The sequence below is a fragment of the Brachycentrus maculatus genome, unplaced genomic scaffold (assembly GCF_059751285.1).
Source record: "Brachycentrus maculatus isolate JH-2025_06_01 unplaced genomic scaffold, ASM5975128v1 h1tg000199l, whole genome shotgun sequence".
NCBI lineage: Eukaryota > Metazoa > Arthropoda > Insecta > Trichoptera > Brachycentridae > Brachycentrus > Brachycentrus maculatus.
The window spans coordinates 1,168,766-1,184,489 of NW_028280950.1; the positions used below are offsets into that span (position 1 = coordinate 1,168,766).

General features: G+C 30.5%; 1 long non-coding RNA gene across 2 annotated transcripts in view; it reads right to left on the reverse strand.

Moving 5' to 3' along the window:
• Positions 1-2,826: 2,826 nt before the first annotated feature.
• LOC148307404 (uncharacterized) overlaps positions 2,827-15,724 on the reverse strand; it is a 164,124-nt gene continuing 151,226 nt past the window's right edge. The window contains exons 1-2 of one of the 2 annotated variants that reach the window (XR_015837848.1): positions 9,134-9,567; positions 2,827-3,663 (exon numbers count right to left, since the gene is read on the reverse strand). This is a non-coding gene — a long non-coding RNA (uncharacterized LOC148307404). Of the gene's footprint in view, positions 3,664-9,133; positions 9,568-15,724 lie in introns of those variants that run through there. The other variant, XR_015837847.1, reaches the window with a different exon arrangement.

Genomic DNA, 15,724 nt, shown 5'->3' on the forward strand with positions numbered 1-15,724 from the left:
AAAGATAAGCGCGGATAATCCGTGCCAGCAAAATGGTGCACTTAAAGGATCAGCGCTAAGCGGGGTCCATTTTCCACATATATAAATGACAATGGTACGGCAAAATAAAATAACTGTTTGTTTAGTGTCTGAACGAATGTCTGCCATTTTTGCATGCAGTGTTTAATTATCGCAATTTAATATTTTATACTCCCCCTAAAACATTTTGCATATTAATTCTTAAAATTATTATTTTATTCAATTTTGTTTTATGGCCTATATAATATCAACCAATATAAGGATGTTTTACTGCTGTTGTAAATTTTTATTTATTTACATATTTGGTATATTAATTCTTATTACTTTTTTGGTATATTACCAACAATAGCAAATAGATATCGTTTTTATATTTGTTAATAAGGCATAGTTGCACAATGAAATTTGAAATAGTTTAACTACCATAGCGCTAATTTATTTTATTTATTAATTGATTCAGCAGTCACTTTTTGTTAAAATCTATCCATTTTTAATTACTCACTAAATAAAACTTAAACTAATTAATTTAAGCTGAATACATTATTTTCATTTCGCGATAATCTTTACATTATTGTCATTCATAATGGTCATACAGTGTATTCATGGTGAAATGGCATAACGTATTGACTGCAAATCAACTGTCAACTATCAAAATGACAGTCTGTAAAAAAAAGGTTGCCAGATAAAAAACCAAACCTCTAAAAAAAAACAGCCCTATATTATAAATATGAAAATAACAAATGTATTGTCGGGTTTCTCAATTCCATCCGGAGGAGGAAGACAGGGTTCCAGAAGAGGATAAAAACATTATTTTCTTTTTTCTTTTCTAACCCTTATCCACAACCAATGGTGCATAGGGCACTGCATCATATAAAAGCAGTTTTATCTTGATCTTTAACACATGAAGGAAAGGTGATCAGTCCTCAGGCTTCAGGTACCAGTTCGGGGTAATATTGAGTAAATATTAGAGTGAGAAAATCACTTATATTTATATAACCCCCCCTGGGAGTCGAATCCCACGCTAAACATTATTAGGTATTATAATATTTTATGCTCTTCTGAAAATGAAGCTTGAATGAAGTAAGACACATTAATTTGATAATATATGTAATACAACATTAGATTATAAAAATATATGCAAGGCTGTTTGAAGAGCATTGTACACCGGGCCAAGGGCAAAAACAGAAATTTATGTCGAAAATAATTGATTCATTGATTTTTTGTTGTAAAAATACAATATAAATGCTATAAAACAAAACATGTCATAAGGTGAGAATCAATATTAATTGTGCAGTGCATCGCTCTTGAAATAGCAAGACCCTGACCGACTGCTCAGTGTGAATATTTTTAGTGGGGTATCTTATAAACTGCAATTACATATTTTAAATTCATGCCTCTAGCGAGATAGTTTTTGTCTAGTATTTACACTCATGAATTACCTACATGAAATTATAGTAACTTTAAACATAAAGAGTAAATCCACTCAGTAGGCATAGGCTATAAAACTTAAAAAGCGATAAGCGGCGTTGCATAAGCCGTAGCTAGATTTCAAAGTCACTTGGACGTTAGGTAATTCAAAAAAAAATATTCATATTTTAAACATGTATTTTATAAAAATTGTCATCATTAACTACTTTATCCATAAAGTTATAAATTATACATCAGAACCTCCCGTTGTAAACTTAATTAGTTTGATAAGATGTTTGTAGGACGAAAAAAAAATCCTGTAAGAAATGTCGAATATATTAATGTGTTCCGAACCCCTAGAAAATGATCCTTTATAACAATACTTTGTGTTGTAAATCCTCTACAAACTTATAAAAGTTTATAGCCTGAGTGCAAGAGAAGTGTAGTTTTGATTAATAAGGTAAAATAACAAATTTATCCCTTAACCGCCCAACCTTAGGGTTATTATAAAAAGTAGGTAAAAAAACCTCAGGTTTTTTTCGCAAGATTTGTCAATAACAAAATTTATTTACAATGTACCAGATTTATTATTCAGGTCATAAAAATTGCTGTGATTTTCCTGAAATCTCCGTCAGAGTAGTTTGTAACTTAAAATTTTCTTAAATCCTTATTTTTGTTTGAAATCAGAATTGTCTGTAATTTGAGGGTTCATAACCCCAGGAAGTGTATTTGGTAGCACAATGATTGTATCATTAGGAAAAGAAAAGAATTAATCAGCCACAGTATGTTTTATTTTATTTACATGTAAAAGTATCGGTTTTGTATTTTCATTAGAGTATAAATTTATTAACATTCTTATCAAAATGTTTTATCATTCAGTACACAAAGTAAATTATACAATTTTTCCTTTCAACACCAGAAAATAAATTCACAGGGACTTTTTTGTTATTACCATTAAAGAGTACCAATTTTATATTTTATCTCTTCTATGTATCTTCTATTATCTGATATCTTATTAAAATCTGATTATTTAATAAGAACCTCTTTAAGAATTCAACATGAATTTGTACCATAAATTGTGTTATCTATATCTGCGTAAAAATACATGCATCAATAAAGCAAAATTGACATATGAGTATAATAAATAAGTCTTTTATTCATTTATTACTTAAAGGTATTTGAGAATTAAAAATTAAATGTTAAATCTACTCTAACTGGAAATTGAATTTAGCTAAAAAAGATTACAGGTAAAATTATTTCACTGTAAGTATGTCTTATATTCAGAATATTATTAGATGAACAGAATTTATATTTTTTAAAATTAAAATAAAATAAATTAATTTAAAAAAAGAGTGAAAAATTACCCATAATAATTAACAATGAAAATTTTTTGTGTATTTTAAATTTGTTTTTTTTTTGTAAAAAAATGGACTAGCATAATTCAATTTGCAGAAGCCAAATATATAAAGCCTTACATGATAATTTTTTTCATAAGAATTGTATTTTTTACCATCTTGTACTTTTTAAGGTGTTAATTTTGTTTTACTTTTAACACACGTTGATCTTTTTCCGGCAAAACATTGTTAATGCCAGTTAGGTAAAGATCATTCTGTTTTGATAAATCTATTCCAATGAAGTATACGCATAAACTGAAAAAAGATCATATATTTTGGAATGATCCTTGGATCGCTCCAAATATATGATTTTTCTAGATCATACGTGAATTTATTTTGAGTAGATTTCTCAGGAAATGGTAGATGTAGTTTTAAAAACTTTAAAATATCTCCATTCCTAAAATGGTTCGAAACTAAAATTACATACTTCCGTATATTCCTATAATAAGGTTATATTTAGTTTGATTCAAACTAATCAGTTCATATAAAAACAAGAGAACTTTGTTCCATAATTAATTATAATGATAGGCAATTTTGAACTTAAATGTAATCAAAAGGTATATAACACATTCTCCGTACTAGCAGGAGGGGTAATTGTGGAAGACAGACAACGAAGAACACTGTTAATGGACTTAATAATATGAACAGGGCCATCCAAACAAACATGGCCCAGAGGGAGGCCACGGCCATCATCTTAAGCGCTGATAGATTTGCCAAATTTCATTCTACTGAAGAATATTCAGGGATTATACGTCCCACAGGACTTTCATCTAAACTAGGGTGTGGTGTTGTCCATTTAGTTTCCATGCAATTTGCTGCTGTCCTTTTTATGGTGGTGCCCAGAAATCTGTAATATAAGTTTTATACATTTAAATTAATATCTTGTATCAATTAAATTTGCTAAAATAAAAGGTTTGTATATTAACACGTTGACTGACGACTACGAGATAACTTGTAGATTGCGTTCTTTGCTAAAACACCGACTACGAGTTATCACGTACTGTGTTTACTTGTAATATTCGTGCAGCTACAATTTTAATATTTTTTTTAAAACAGAAATATTTGTGTTTTTATTATTTACACAAATATTTCAATTTCATACCGTTTCTGTAAGCCTAAGCGGCTCATTATTAGAAATAGGTATCAAATTGTGGTAGAGTGGGTTCGAACCGAGAAACTCGTGACTTAAGAGTCCACGAAACTAACCATGGGACCACAACCCGACACATAATAAAATTCATAGTACATATATCAGTGCTAATATGGACAGATGGCTTCTGGGAAGAGAACAAAAAATCAATGCTGGCTTACATGAACGGAAAATATGAAAATAAAAAAAATATTCAAAATCAAGAAGTAAAATAATATTTTTAAAGGATTGGATTTTTAGACCGGAATTCTGAAAATTGCCGTGGCAGTCAACGTGTTAATTCCTTCAGTTTAATCTGTGGTTTAGTCATTCTCATAATATCTATAGACTGATGAGCGAGCTATATATGATTGTAAGGAGGGAGCTGTATGGGTGTGGTGCACTTTTATCAAAGGACCAAATCATGATATTTCTGATTTTTTTAAATAATATATTTATAGATCTATAAATACTGAATGTGACTGACTTGACTAAGGTATCTGCATAAATAATCACATATAAAACATTAAGTAATTATATGTACCATAGAGATGACACCTAATACAAAACCATTAAAATAAGTATACCTCACTAGTTTCTGTGCACAGGTGTTGTGGGGGAATGGGACTGTATACTATTTTAGTCAATTTTAGTAATAATCTGTGATTCAGACAATACAATTGGAGACCATGAGAACCAAAAAACAAGGAAATTTGAGAACATCCAGTATCAATCTATAGATACAAGCAGACCTCAACTTTCGCAAATGATTGGTTCCTGAAAATGTGTGCGAAAGTTAATTGTTCGAAAGTAGAGGCATGTAAAAAAAAAATTGTACACCAAAACTTGTACTTTAAAATTTGTATTTAATAAAAATTACTAAGTACATTGAATTAAATTAAACCATATCCGCTCCCTAAGTAGATCTGCGTGCCGAAGTTCTGACGAGTACATATTGAATAAAAATTATATTTTGTTAATAAACTTATCAAGAGTTAGTTGTATTTTACAATTTTTTTTATTTTCTTCATAGAGAGTTCTGTAACATGAAATACTATTATGCCCTACGCACTTGAGATATGTGTATTCCATTGGGATCACTTTCTTCCGTAATTTTTAAAAATGTCTCGAGATGCGTAAAAGCTTCGTTCATATTTTTTATTGATGCTTTCTTCAGGTTTTTCTTCCTCACTTTGAATATTATTTTCATTCTCTTGTCGGTCCATTAGAAATTCATAAGTCAAGGGTTCAGAATGAGATTCAATTATCTCATTAACATCTTCACTGTTAACATCCAAGTTTACTTCGTCATTAGGTGAACTATTTCAAGTGTGATAGTTTCTGGAGTTTCATCAGAATTTATGAAATCACCCATCATTTGTGGGCATAGTTGTTTCCATGAACCTTTCATTATTGACTCTTTTATTTCAACCCATGCGGCTCCAATATTGTTTATTGCGTTTCATATGTTATAATTCAGTATGTGCATAACACTTTTCACAGTACGGAGTTTTCACACCCGGTTTATACGTATTTCATACTGGGAAAGGGAAACAACTGCACGCACGGAAACAAAACATTTTTGCCAAAAAAGATTTTTTTTTAAATGTGTGAAATAACGAATTGAGCGAAGTCGAATGTGCAAAAGATGAGGTCCACCTGTATATGATTGATTTAAAAGTTCATTATGGACCCAAAATAAATTATTAAAAAAAACCTTATCCTAACCCAAAATAAATTATTAAAAAAATAAACAACAAATTAATGATATTACAAGCAGAAAAAGTTCAATATTGAATAATTTGATTAAAGTTTTTTTTTTTAGTTAATGTTTTACTTAGTAAATATCATTATTTTTTAAAATCTACTGTGACACGTGTTTCGATGCGTTCCGCATCATTTTCAAACACCGTATTCTTCTTCTAACTCTTATCCGCACCCAACGGAGCGGAGGGCATTGCATCGTAACGACGCAGTGTTTCTCGATCGTCAATTGCATGAAAGCAAGATGATAAGTTCTCCACTTCTTGTACCAGTCCAGGGTGAAATTAAATACATAATTAAGTGAGTGAAAATCACTATCACTGTATTTATCTTAGTAATTACATGGCACATTCGGGCATCATCCAATCTCGCTCATTTCTAAAACATAGCATCTTTCATAGCATCATTTCTAAAACATATACAGTACCGTAGAATGGGGCTACTTGAACTTTGATGTGTTACTTGAACCTAGTACAAAAAATATTAAGACCTTGGTATCGATCGAAGTATCGTGACAATAAGTGTCACCTGTCAGGGAAACAATGAATCATGTCAATACGTTCATTATTGTAGACCAAATACAGATTTATTTTTTTTGTACTGGGCTCAAGTAACACATCAAAGTTCTACGGTATTAAGATTATAAGCAGGAACAAGTGCAATCTTGTTTTTTTTATTACACAAGATTATTTGTGCATAACACATAGTTTTCTCTGGAGCTAGAATATTATTGGGCCGATTGCCAAATTAACTGCTTTTTAGCATAACGAAATTCCTTTAAACCCATGCATGACCTGTCATTCCATAGTCAGCTGATATCTATCATTTTGTTTGATAGCTGTCAATGTTCAATGTATTGAGAGAACAAAATATATTTTTTTAATGAATATTGTCAGAAACCAAAAAAGCGTATGAGTAAATATATGATCATATCATTACGAAAACTATAATTAAGGTTAAAAAAACTTTTTATAACAATTTTGACAGTTTGCGCCAACTTTTATGAAATAAAGGTCTAGTTATGCGTAAAGTAAGGTAAGTCTTAAATCAACCGATAGAAAATTTAAAAAAAAATGCATACAAAAGTGATATGAATAATCATTAAAAGTCTCGTTATGCTAACTAGGCAACTGCGGTTTTAGGATTTTGACATTTAGGTCTAGAGCGCCGGTAATGTACCGTAGAACGGGGCTACTTGAACTTTGATGTGTTACTTGAGCTCAGTACAAAAAAGATTTAAATCTGTATTTGGTCTACAATAATGAACGTATCGACATGATTCATTGTTTCCCTGATAGGTGAGACTTATTGTCACGTTACATCGATCGATACCACGATCTAAATTTTTTTGTACTGGGCTCAAGTAACACATCAAAGATCAAGTAGCCCCGTTCTACGGTACTACAAAATATGATGATTTTAATCGATAAGAGATGGACATAGGCGGTGGGATACGACCTTGTTTTTATTTTGTATGGACTTTTCGTTACAAGGTCAAATTTCAAAAGCAATTGTGAATATGCGCACATATTTGGTGATTTTTCTATTACTTTTTCGAGCTATCCAAATTCTAATGTCAAAGCGCTTTCGTCTTAATCGATTACGTAACATTTTTTTGCAAATTGAAGGTAACTATTAGTAAAATATATTGGAGCAACACTTAAAACAACTAACGACTGTCCTCGATTTTACCTCCTACCTATGTAGATGTACCTACCTACGTACCTACCTAATATATTAAATGAGTAGCGGTCACTGAAGGTAAACTTGTTTATTATAACCACAAGTACGAGATTACCTTCATTTTATCTGCTGTCAAAATCGTTCGTTTCTGGGAGATATTTGCTTGTTTTACACTTTGTTGTATTACATATTTTTCCGGCATTTCAAGGAGTTCACGTTTAAAAGATATTAGTTAGGTACCAATATGAGAAATTATTTCACAACAAGGTATTTGAAATAAATTAGTGTAATTTTTTTAATCGTGTTTCGAAATAGTAACAAAAGTTACAGACTTCAAACAAGCTCATCGTTTTCATTTCGTTATTCATACATATTATATCCATGTATTGGGGAAATGCTTCGAATCAAAATCTTCGCCTAGATGTTATGTTTATTTATAAATTAAAATTATTGCAATTAATTAAAAAAAAATATAATAAGATTTCATAATACATTTTAATGTTTAAATAAATGGAAAACATTTTAAGGCTTCAAAAAATACTTATATCGTGCTTGACATTTATATATTGAAAATAAACAAAATTTCAAACCAAGTCTTCTAAAAATACGTCAAAAGTAGGGTAAAAGTGTCTCTAAATAATTATCTCGAGAAAACAAAATATAAATGAGGAATAATTTTTATTAATGTCTGGGAATATTTATTGGGGTAAGTTATAAACTTTTCGGCAAAATAAATTATTTTACAAAACTTAAAAGAAAAGACTGAAGTAAAACATGACAGAACGAAAAATATAACATGTGAGGATGTGTTCACCGCAGACGAGAGGCGCCTAAAGAAGAAAAGAATAATGTTACAGTTTACCTCAAATATCTTGATTTAAAAATATTTAAGTATAAATCAATAAATATCACGATGGTTTTAATTTATTCGTACATATTTGCACAATAAATACCTAAAATTAGATATGCATTAGCTACAAAATAATAAATTGCTTAGTTTTTTTTAATAACTACTAAAAGCAAATCTCAATGCTATTATGGCTTAATTTAATTGATCAACATCTTGATAAATCTGAACAATTTAAAAAATGCTAATTGTTTGTTAACGAAATCGGTTAACATTGCAAATATCAAGGGTATCGTTTTGCATAAAAAGACATTTGATACGCCATTCCCACACTCGACAAATTCAAGAAATAATTAACGTGTTAAAGTATTAAAATTAATAGGTATACAACTGTATTTACAATGTCATCAAGTCGTCTATCGTAAAAAAATAAAACGTTTGCAGAATAAATTGGTAAGAAACGAATTTAAAAAAATCCTTGAGTCGATACTCTCAAACAAACAATCATATCTATTTGAGAACCATTAATTTACAAGGTGCATCGGAACAAAACTTGGCGTTTTTTCCACACAATTAAGTGTTCTTGGTACCTGTAACTCAAGTAATGTAGGCGTACCGGGAAATTGCACAAATAAAACTACGGACCATCTTAGAATTGAAGAAAATTGTGCAACATTCCGAGTACCCCAAATTGAAGATAATTCTTTTAGCGGTAATTCATTTTGGCAATTTCTCTGCCAATTAATTACAAGGCCCCGTGGCCTGCGGCATTTTAACGTCAAGGAAACGTTATGGTTTTAGCATCCTGCGTAATTTTTAGAAGGTAATATGTAGGTACAGTTGTTTTTTGTCCTTAGAATACAGGATTTCATCACTAAAATCTGATTTACTAACCCAATGTAAGAACGCTCTTCTTGGTCCCATAAACGTATTTTTGAAAACGGAATATAATCCTTCGTATCACACTTCACTCTGTTTGCACAATAATAAAGTTGGAACGACCTTCGTGAAAACTGCGGATCAGTTACAATTGTCCCGACCACAAATGTCACGAATTGTCTCCACAGAGCGACGACTCTACTAGGATTCTAGTTGCACGACTGACGAGGGAGGTCTGTCTTTGTTGGGTCGAGCCTGGTACAAACCACTCTTCGACTTCGCTCGACTCTTCTCTCCGCGTCTCTAAGTACGGGTAAGAGAGAGACAGCGCTGTCCTGACATCACAATTTTATGCAACTTCGTGAACTATTTGTGACGCAATGTGTTGGTCGGTGAGTATCCCCACTCTACGTTATTTAACAGATCCGAATTTTGACGTCATTTGACCTACAAAAAACATTAAATTATTAGTAATTTCGAATATAAATAAGTTTCGCCTAGTTAAATTGTGATCTATAATAAAATGTACTTTTTGTGTGTGAAAAGGATTGCCGGAAATACGCAAATAGGAAAATTGTGGAAAGCAATAAGCATAATTTCATAAATTCCTACTGGGAAAAATGTCCTCGCGTAAAAATACGTACATGGACATTTTACATCACAAAAAGCCCATTAAGAAAATTCATATAGGTAAATAAAGTAAACTCACATTCAATGACAATATATATATATATATATATATATATATATATATATATATATATATATATATATATATATATATATATATATATATATATATATATATATATATATATATATATATATATATATATATATATATATATATATATATATGTATATATATATATATATATATATATATATATATATATATATATATATATATAAATATATATATATATATATATATATATATATATATATATATATATATATATATATATATATATATATATATATATATAAAATACCTAGGTACCTACCTATACATTTTTTTAAGTACTTACATATAGTACCTACATAAAACAGATCTACCACCAGATGTCGCATGCGTCGCACTGAATAAAACAAAAGACGTCAGATAGAAAAAATAGAATATTCTGGACTGTCAGAATCAGATAGATAGATAGAAAAATATTATAAAGATAAATTAAGAATAAACTTTAATTATAAACTTTAATTACAAAGCAACACGTTGTTTATTTTATTATTATACACCCACTTTACATATTATTTACACCCAATTTACGAAGAAAAATATTACCACGTTATATACACTTATATGTTACCTATGCCTATACAAACATAAATTGAGATAAAACTCATTTTAACCTACCGATTTAAAATTATTGTAAAATGTAACCCACATACACGAGGGAAAAAAACCACATCTAATAATAATTTTTGATCAATTAAACAGAAAAACAATAAAAAATCCTCTAAAGGTCGAAAACTTACTAACCAACCATATCGCCGCTTCCACAGGGTAGGCAGAGAGAAAAGAGTACCTACCACACCACTCTGCCTTTCGAAACATTGTTCGCCTCTTCCTCATGCTAAATATCCGTTCGATGAATTGTAATGGGGGTTGAATGTGCGCTTTTTTCGTTTAACCTATTTGGGCTAGTTGTAGGCATTTATGAAATAATGTTATTTTTGCAGGCTGAATGCATTCGAAATGCGTTATCTCGAATGTACGACAAAACGTTAAATGAAAGATGTACGAATGCAAGGCAGAGATAACCATTATCGATAAAATTGAGAAAGGTGTGTTGAGATGGTTGTGAATTAAATGAGTGAAGAAAGGATAGTAAAACAAATTTATGACGTGAATGATAGAAACACAGAAAGACCGAGGAAAACTTGGCATGATCAAGTATTTCAAAAATTTGAAAGTGGTCAGGTAAGGAGTCAGAATTTGAGGAGATGTATGAATATGGAAGAGGCGAAGATTATTTTTAAAGACAGATGGGTGTGGCGTTCTATTCACTCTGCCTACCTCAGTAGGAATGCAGCGTGATGGTTAGTAGTAGTAGTAGTAGTATAAAACAATGCAAATTTAATATGATTAATCTTTATTTACTGTGAATGTTTTCTGGGTTGAGTATTTTTTTACAAATTTTAGAGTGTTAAACTTTAATGATCTCCTCAAGTGCGGGCCTGTATTTGTGTTTAAAACTTAACACGCCACCAGGCTGTTTCTTTATTATTATTTAGAAGGTGCTATCTATGTACCTAAACATTAGCGAATGGTACTTACCTACATTAATAATCAATTGAGAGCAATCCGAATAAAGTAGGTTTTGATAAGATATTAAAATTACGACCTGAATATTTATTACGCATCGCCTTTGTACGAATTGTACATATTATAATTACTCTTTACAAACTTTCTTCAAATTAGTAATAATTAATTATCAAAGGATACACAAAAATATTTCCTTATGTTTACTTACCACCCTAGACGCCACAAACGCTACCAAAAAATACTATACATGTAATAAAATAACTTATATTCTCCGTCTTATTCCGCATTGCTGAGGGTTGTGACCCTTGCGGAAGCAAGGACTCTTCTCCAGTTATCCCTTGACTGTGCTGCACGTAGCGCTCCAGCCACTAAGGTGCCTGCTGCTGCCGTAATTCGATCGGTCCATGTGTAAGGATCTTCCTCTCCCTCTCTTGCCCTCCAGGCTACCACCGATCACAACTAGTCGTTCCAGGCTATCCTCGTTGCCACGCGTAACGTGTCCAAAGAACTGGAGAATCCGTCGGGTACAGACATTGGCCAGATTGAAGCCATTCAAGCCATTCAAGCGTAGTTCCTGGCGAATGGACTCATTGGTGCATCTAGCTGCATTTAATAAAATAACAACTGTATGGTTTTTTCAACATAAGGTAAGTGTCTATAATACTGACCTAGTTTTTGTCTTAAGCCGGTCCATATTTTTAAAATATTTATTTAATATTAAAACGGCTTGATAATTTTTTTAATTTATTTTTATTTTTTAATGGGATAGTTTTATCCTTACCAAGTTAAAAAAATAATAGTCAAAAGTCAAGTGCATTTATTAAAATCCACGCAATAAACAGTTAAAGGCTTTGTATTCAATACTGACCTATTCGAAATGGATTATTTCATAATACTGACCGCTGTTGCCCCTATTACTGACTATGAGTGAAAAAGACAACTAAATTCATATTTTAATATATTTTACCATATGTAAACTGGAGTAAGATATAAATATTTGTAATGGAAATAAATGTAAAAGTAAGTACTTATGTGACAATTTATTATTTATTAAAAAAAACATATTGGTTAAACAAAATGTATTGTTAATGTATTTTTTTAAGCTCACTATAAATAAGTAATTCTGGAATGGAATAATTTCCTCTAGCATTTAGTCACACCGGTTCTGGAATTGTTTTTATGATTCCTTCTGAAGTATACTACATAGTATCCTGTTTTTTTGGCACTTCCAGTTCAGGCATACCACGACCTTGATCAAAGCGGAACCATCCTTTTTGGGATTTATTACAATTCCTAAAAAATTCCCCTTCCTACTTTACAATACAGGACTCATTTTATTTTAGTTTTTACGAGGAAGATTTTTTGAAGACCCTTGGTGATTTTCAGATTTTTTTTTCTTCTTTTCTGCCACTTTATCTTCTGGCACACAGAGACTGCTTAATCTTTCCTGTCCAGAGTAAAAAAAAACAATCCGCGGGTTCCGAAGGGGGTACTGGCAATACCCCAAGTAAAATGCTAAAAATACAGGTTTTTCACAAATTCGAATAATGTCAAAATGTTTATCATGCTATTGTTATTCTATTTTTTCCATTTAAATTTGAATTTTCTGCAATAAACAATAATTTTCAAAAAAACATAGTTGTGAAGAAGTTCTCTGCGGAAATGACATTCAATTCCGCCCAATGTTTAAGCATCACTGGACACTAGGCGCTTCGGCCGGAAACGATGCAAGCGAGAGGGGGTGAGGAGAGAAAGAGAGAGAGAGAAGCATACTACTCGGTACATACTAGCGGGTTTCTAATTTGTCGTATATTATGGTGAAAAAAAAAACAAAGAATGGTAAAAAAATCAGATAGCGAGAAACAATACAAAAATGACATTACGTTGTATGAACAGTTTGGACTTGGGTTTGGGAATATCTGTCCATCTGTAGCCTGATTTGGAAGTGAACAAATTTTCTTCATTTCTACTGTTGTCTACCATATGTACGGGCTTGACGCTGTTAGAGTCAGATTCATCAAGTTCTTGGATTATATAGTTATCTGAGTCGGCGTCGGAAGCATAATCTTTATTTTCTAACCCTAAATGGAATTCATCATCACTTATATACATACATCAGTGTCCGTATAGCTCAGAAGTTGCTCAATCATATCATCTGTCAATTATTTTCCACTCATTGTTAGGGTAAAGTAAATATTAAAATTATGACAATTTAATTAGTGTAAAAAGGTAGATATTTATAAAATATATATGAAAATGCAATTGCACCAAGAAATTTCAGTAGATAATTTAAATTAATAATAATTCTTATTAGAAACGAAAAAAAACACTCTGTATTTGCCAAATAACGCTTGCGCTTGCGTTCGAGAACACGATTCACACGCGTGCAAATTTGGGGATCTACCGCCGATGGTTAAACTGTGGAGATAGATACAGCGCTAGTAAAGAAATTGATATCCCCTTCGGAACGGGACAGTTATACGCTGTTAGAACATTTAAGATCGTGGGATTTAGAGGTTTACAAGGAGTAACCTCATTTGGGTGTGCAACATTAGAGCATGATGGTAGTGTGCCTGATATGTATATACACACATATATATATATATATATATATATATATATATATATATATATATATATATATATATATATATATATATATATATACATTTATATATATATATATATATATATATATATATATATATATATATATATATATATATATATATATATATATATATATATATATATATATATATATATATATATATATATATATATATATATATATATATATATATATATTTATATTTATATTCTACTAACCCTTATCCGCACCCGATGGTGCACTGCATCTGCACTGATGTTGTATTGACGCAGTGTTATCTCGATAGTTACTTACATGAAGGCAAGGTGATCACTCATGCGAGTATAGTGGAATCAGTTTATGTTTGATAATAAACAAAGTTTTTTTTGTTGATATTATGTTAAAAAAGAAAAAATAAATTGTATTTTAACATAAGAAAAATCACAAAAAGATGGCTCAGAATGAAACTCCTTTTCTGAAATAGTATGTGTTTATAATACTGATCTAGATTCGTTTCTATTACTGACCGCTGAAACTATTTATTATAATTATAAAACCAAGCAAAAATATATAGGTCAGAATTAGGCCCCCATAATACAAAAACTGTATGCTATCCAAAGCACGCAAGAAATTTACGTATTTAAGAATTTTCACAAATTTATGTAAACTTTAAAAATGCTCTCGTCTTACTCATTACTGACCTATAGGTCAGTAAAGGAAACTAATGAAATTTCGGGTGAATGTAATACTGACAACTTTTATTTTATAAATGTATTGTATTAATCATATGGTTATTTCACAAATACTTTGTTTTTTGTAAATTCAATACACTAAACTAACTAACACATATAAAATATTAGTAAATATCAATCATATAAAAATAATACACCTTTAAAATAAAACTTGAAAGATTAGGCTTGTCTGTTAAGGATTTTCCGTGTGCGCGCGCTACTTGCCAGATGTCCAAACTATAACTGATATTTCAAATATGAAAAATCAAAATATTGACTGTAAAACATTGTCATCACATAACACAAGCATGGCTGCAGTGTTGGTAATATTAAAAATTAGTAATAATTGAACCAGTGTCTTATTATCTGTTGTTTCTTTGAAATAGGTCAGCAATAGGGGCTAGGTCAGTTTTATAGACACTTACCTTATATCTTATTTGACCAGTATATAAAATATATGTGGTAAAAACTAAATGGTTGATATTTTTTCATATAAATGCGGTTCCATCAAGAAATGCCAGTGCAAAACTAAACAAAAAATAAATACTATATGCCTAAACTAGCTTTGAAATTAACCTAAAGGTTAGGCATTTTTTCCATCATTAAGTTAATTTTTCTTGTTTTTTCGAAGTAATTTCAACGGTTAACTACATTTATGATTAATTTTTTTCTTAACCATTTGATAAAGATTCACATGTATTAGTATTATATTTGGTCGGTTGAATTCACTTTGCGAATTTTTATTGCCTACTTACGCATTTCGGTATTTGTTGTTGTTGTTGTTGTTGTTGTAAATGCTCATTTTGTATTTTATCCGTCAATGCTACTAATCATGTTTTTTGTACCCTTAATCATAATTTGAAGGTATCGAACTGATATTTTAAGTGTACTATTTTTGAAGTTTGAATAAACTTTATTTACATATCGTTTACTCCTTTCAAGAACGTCATAAATCAAAATTAGTCAATTTTCAGTTGTACATGTTTTCAGAATGCCCAGAAAATGCACTATAT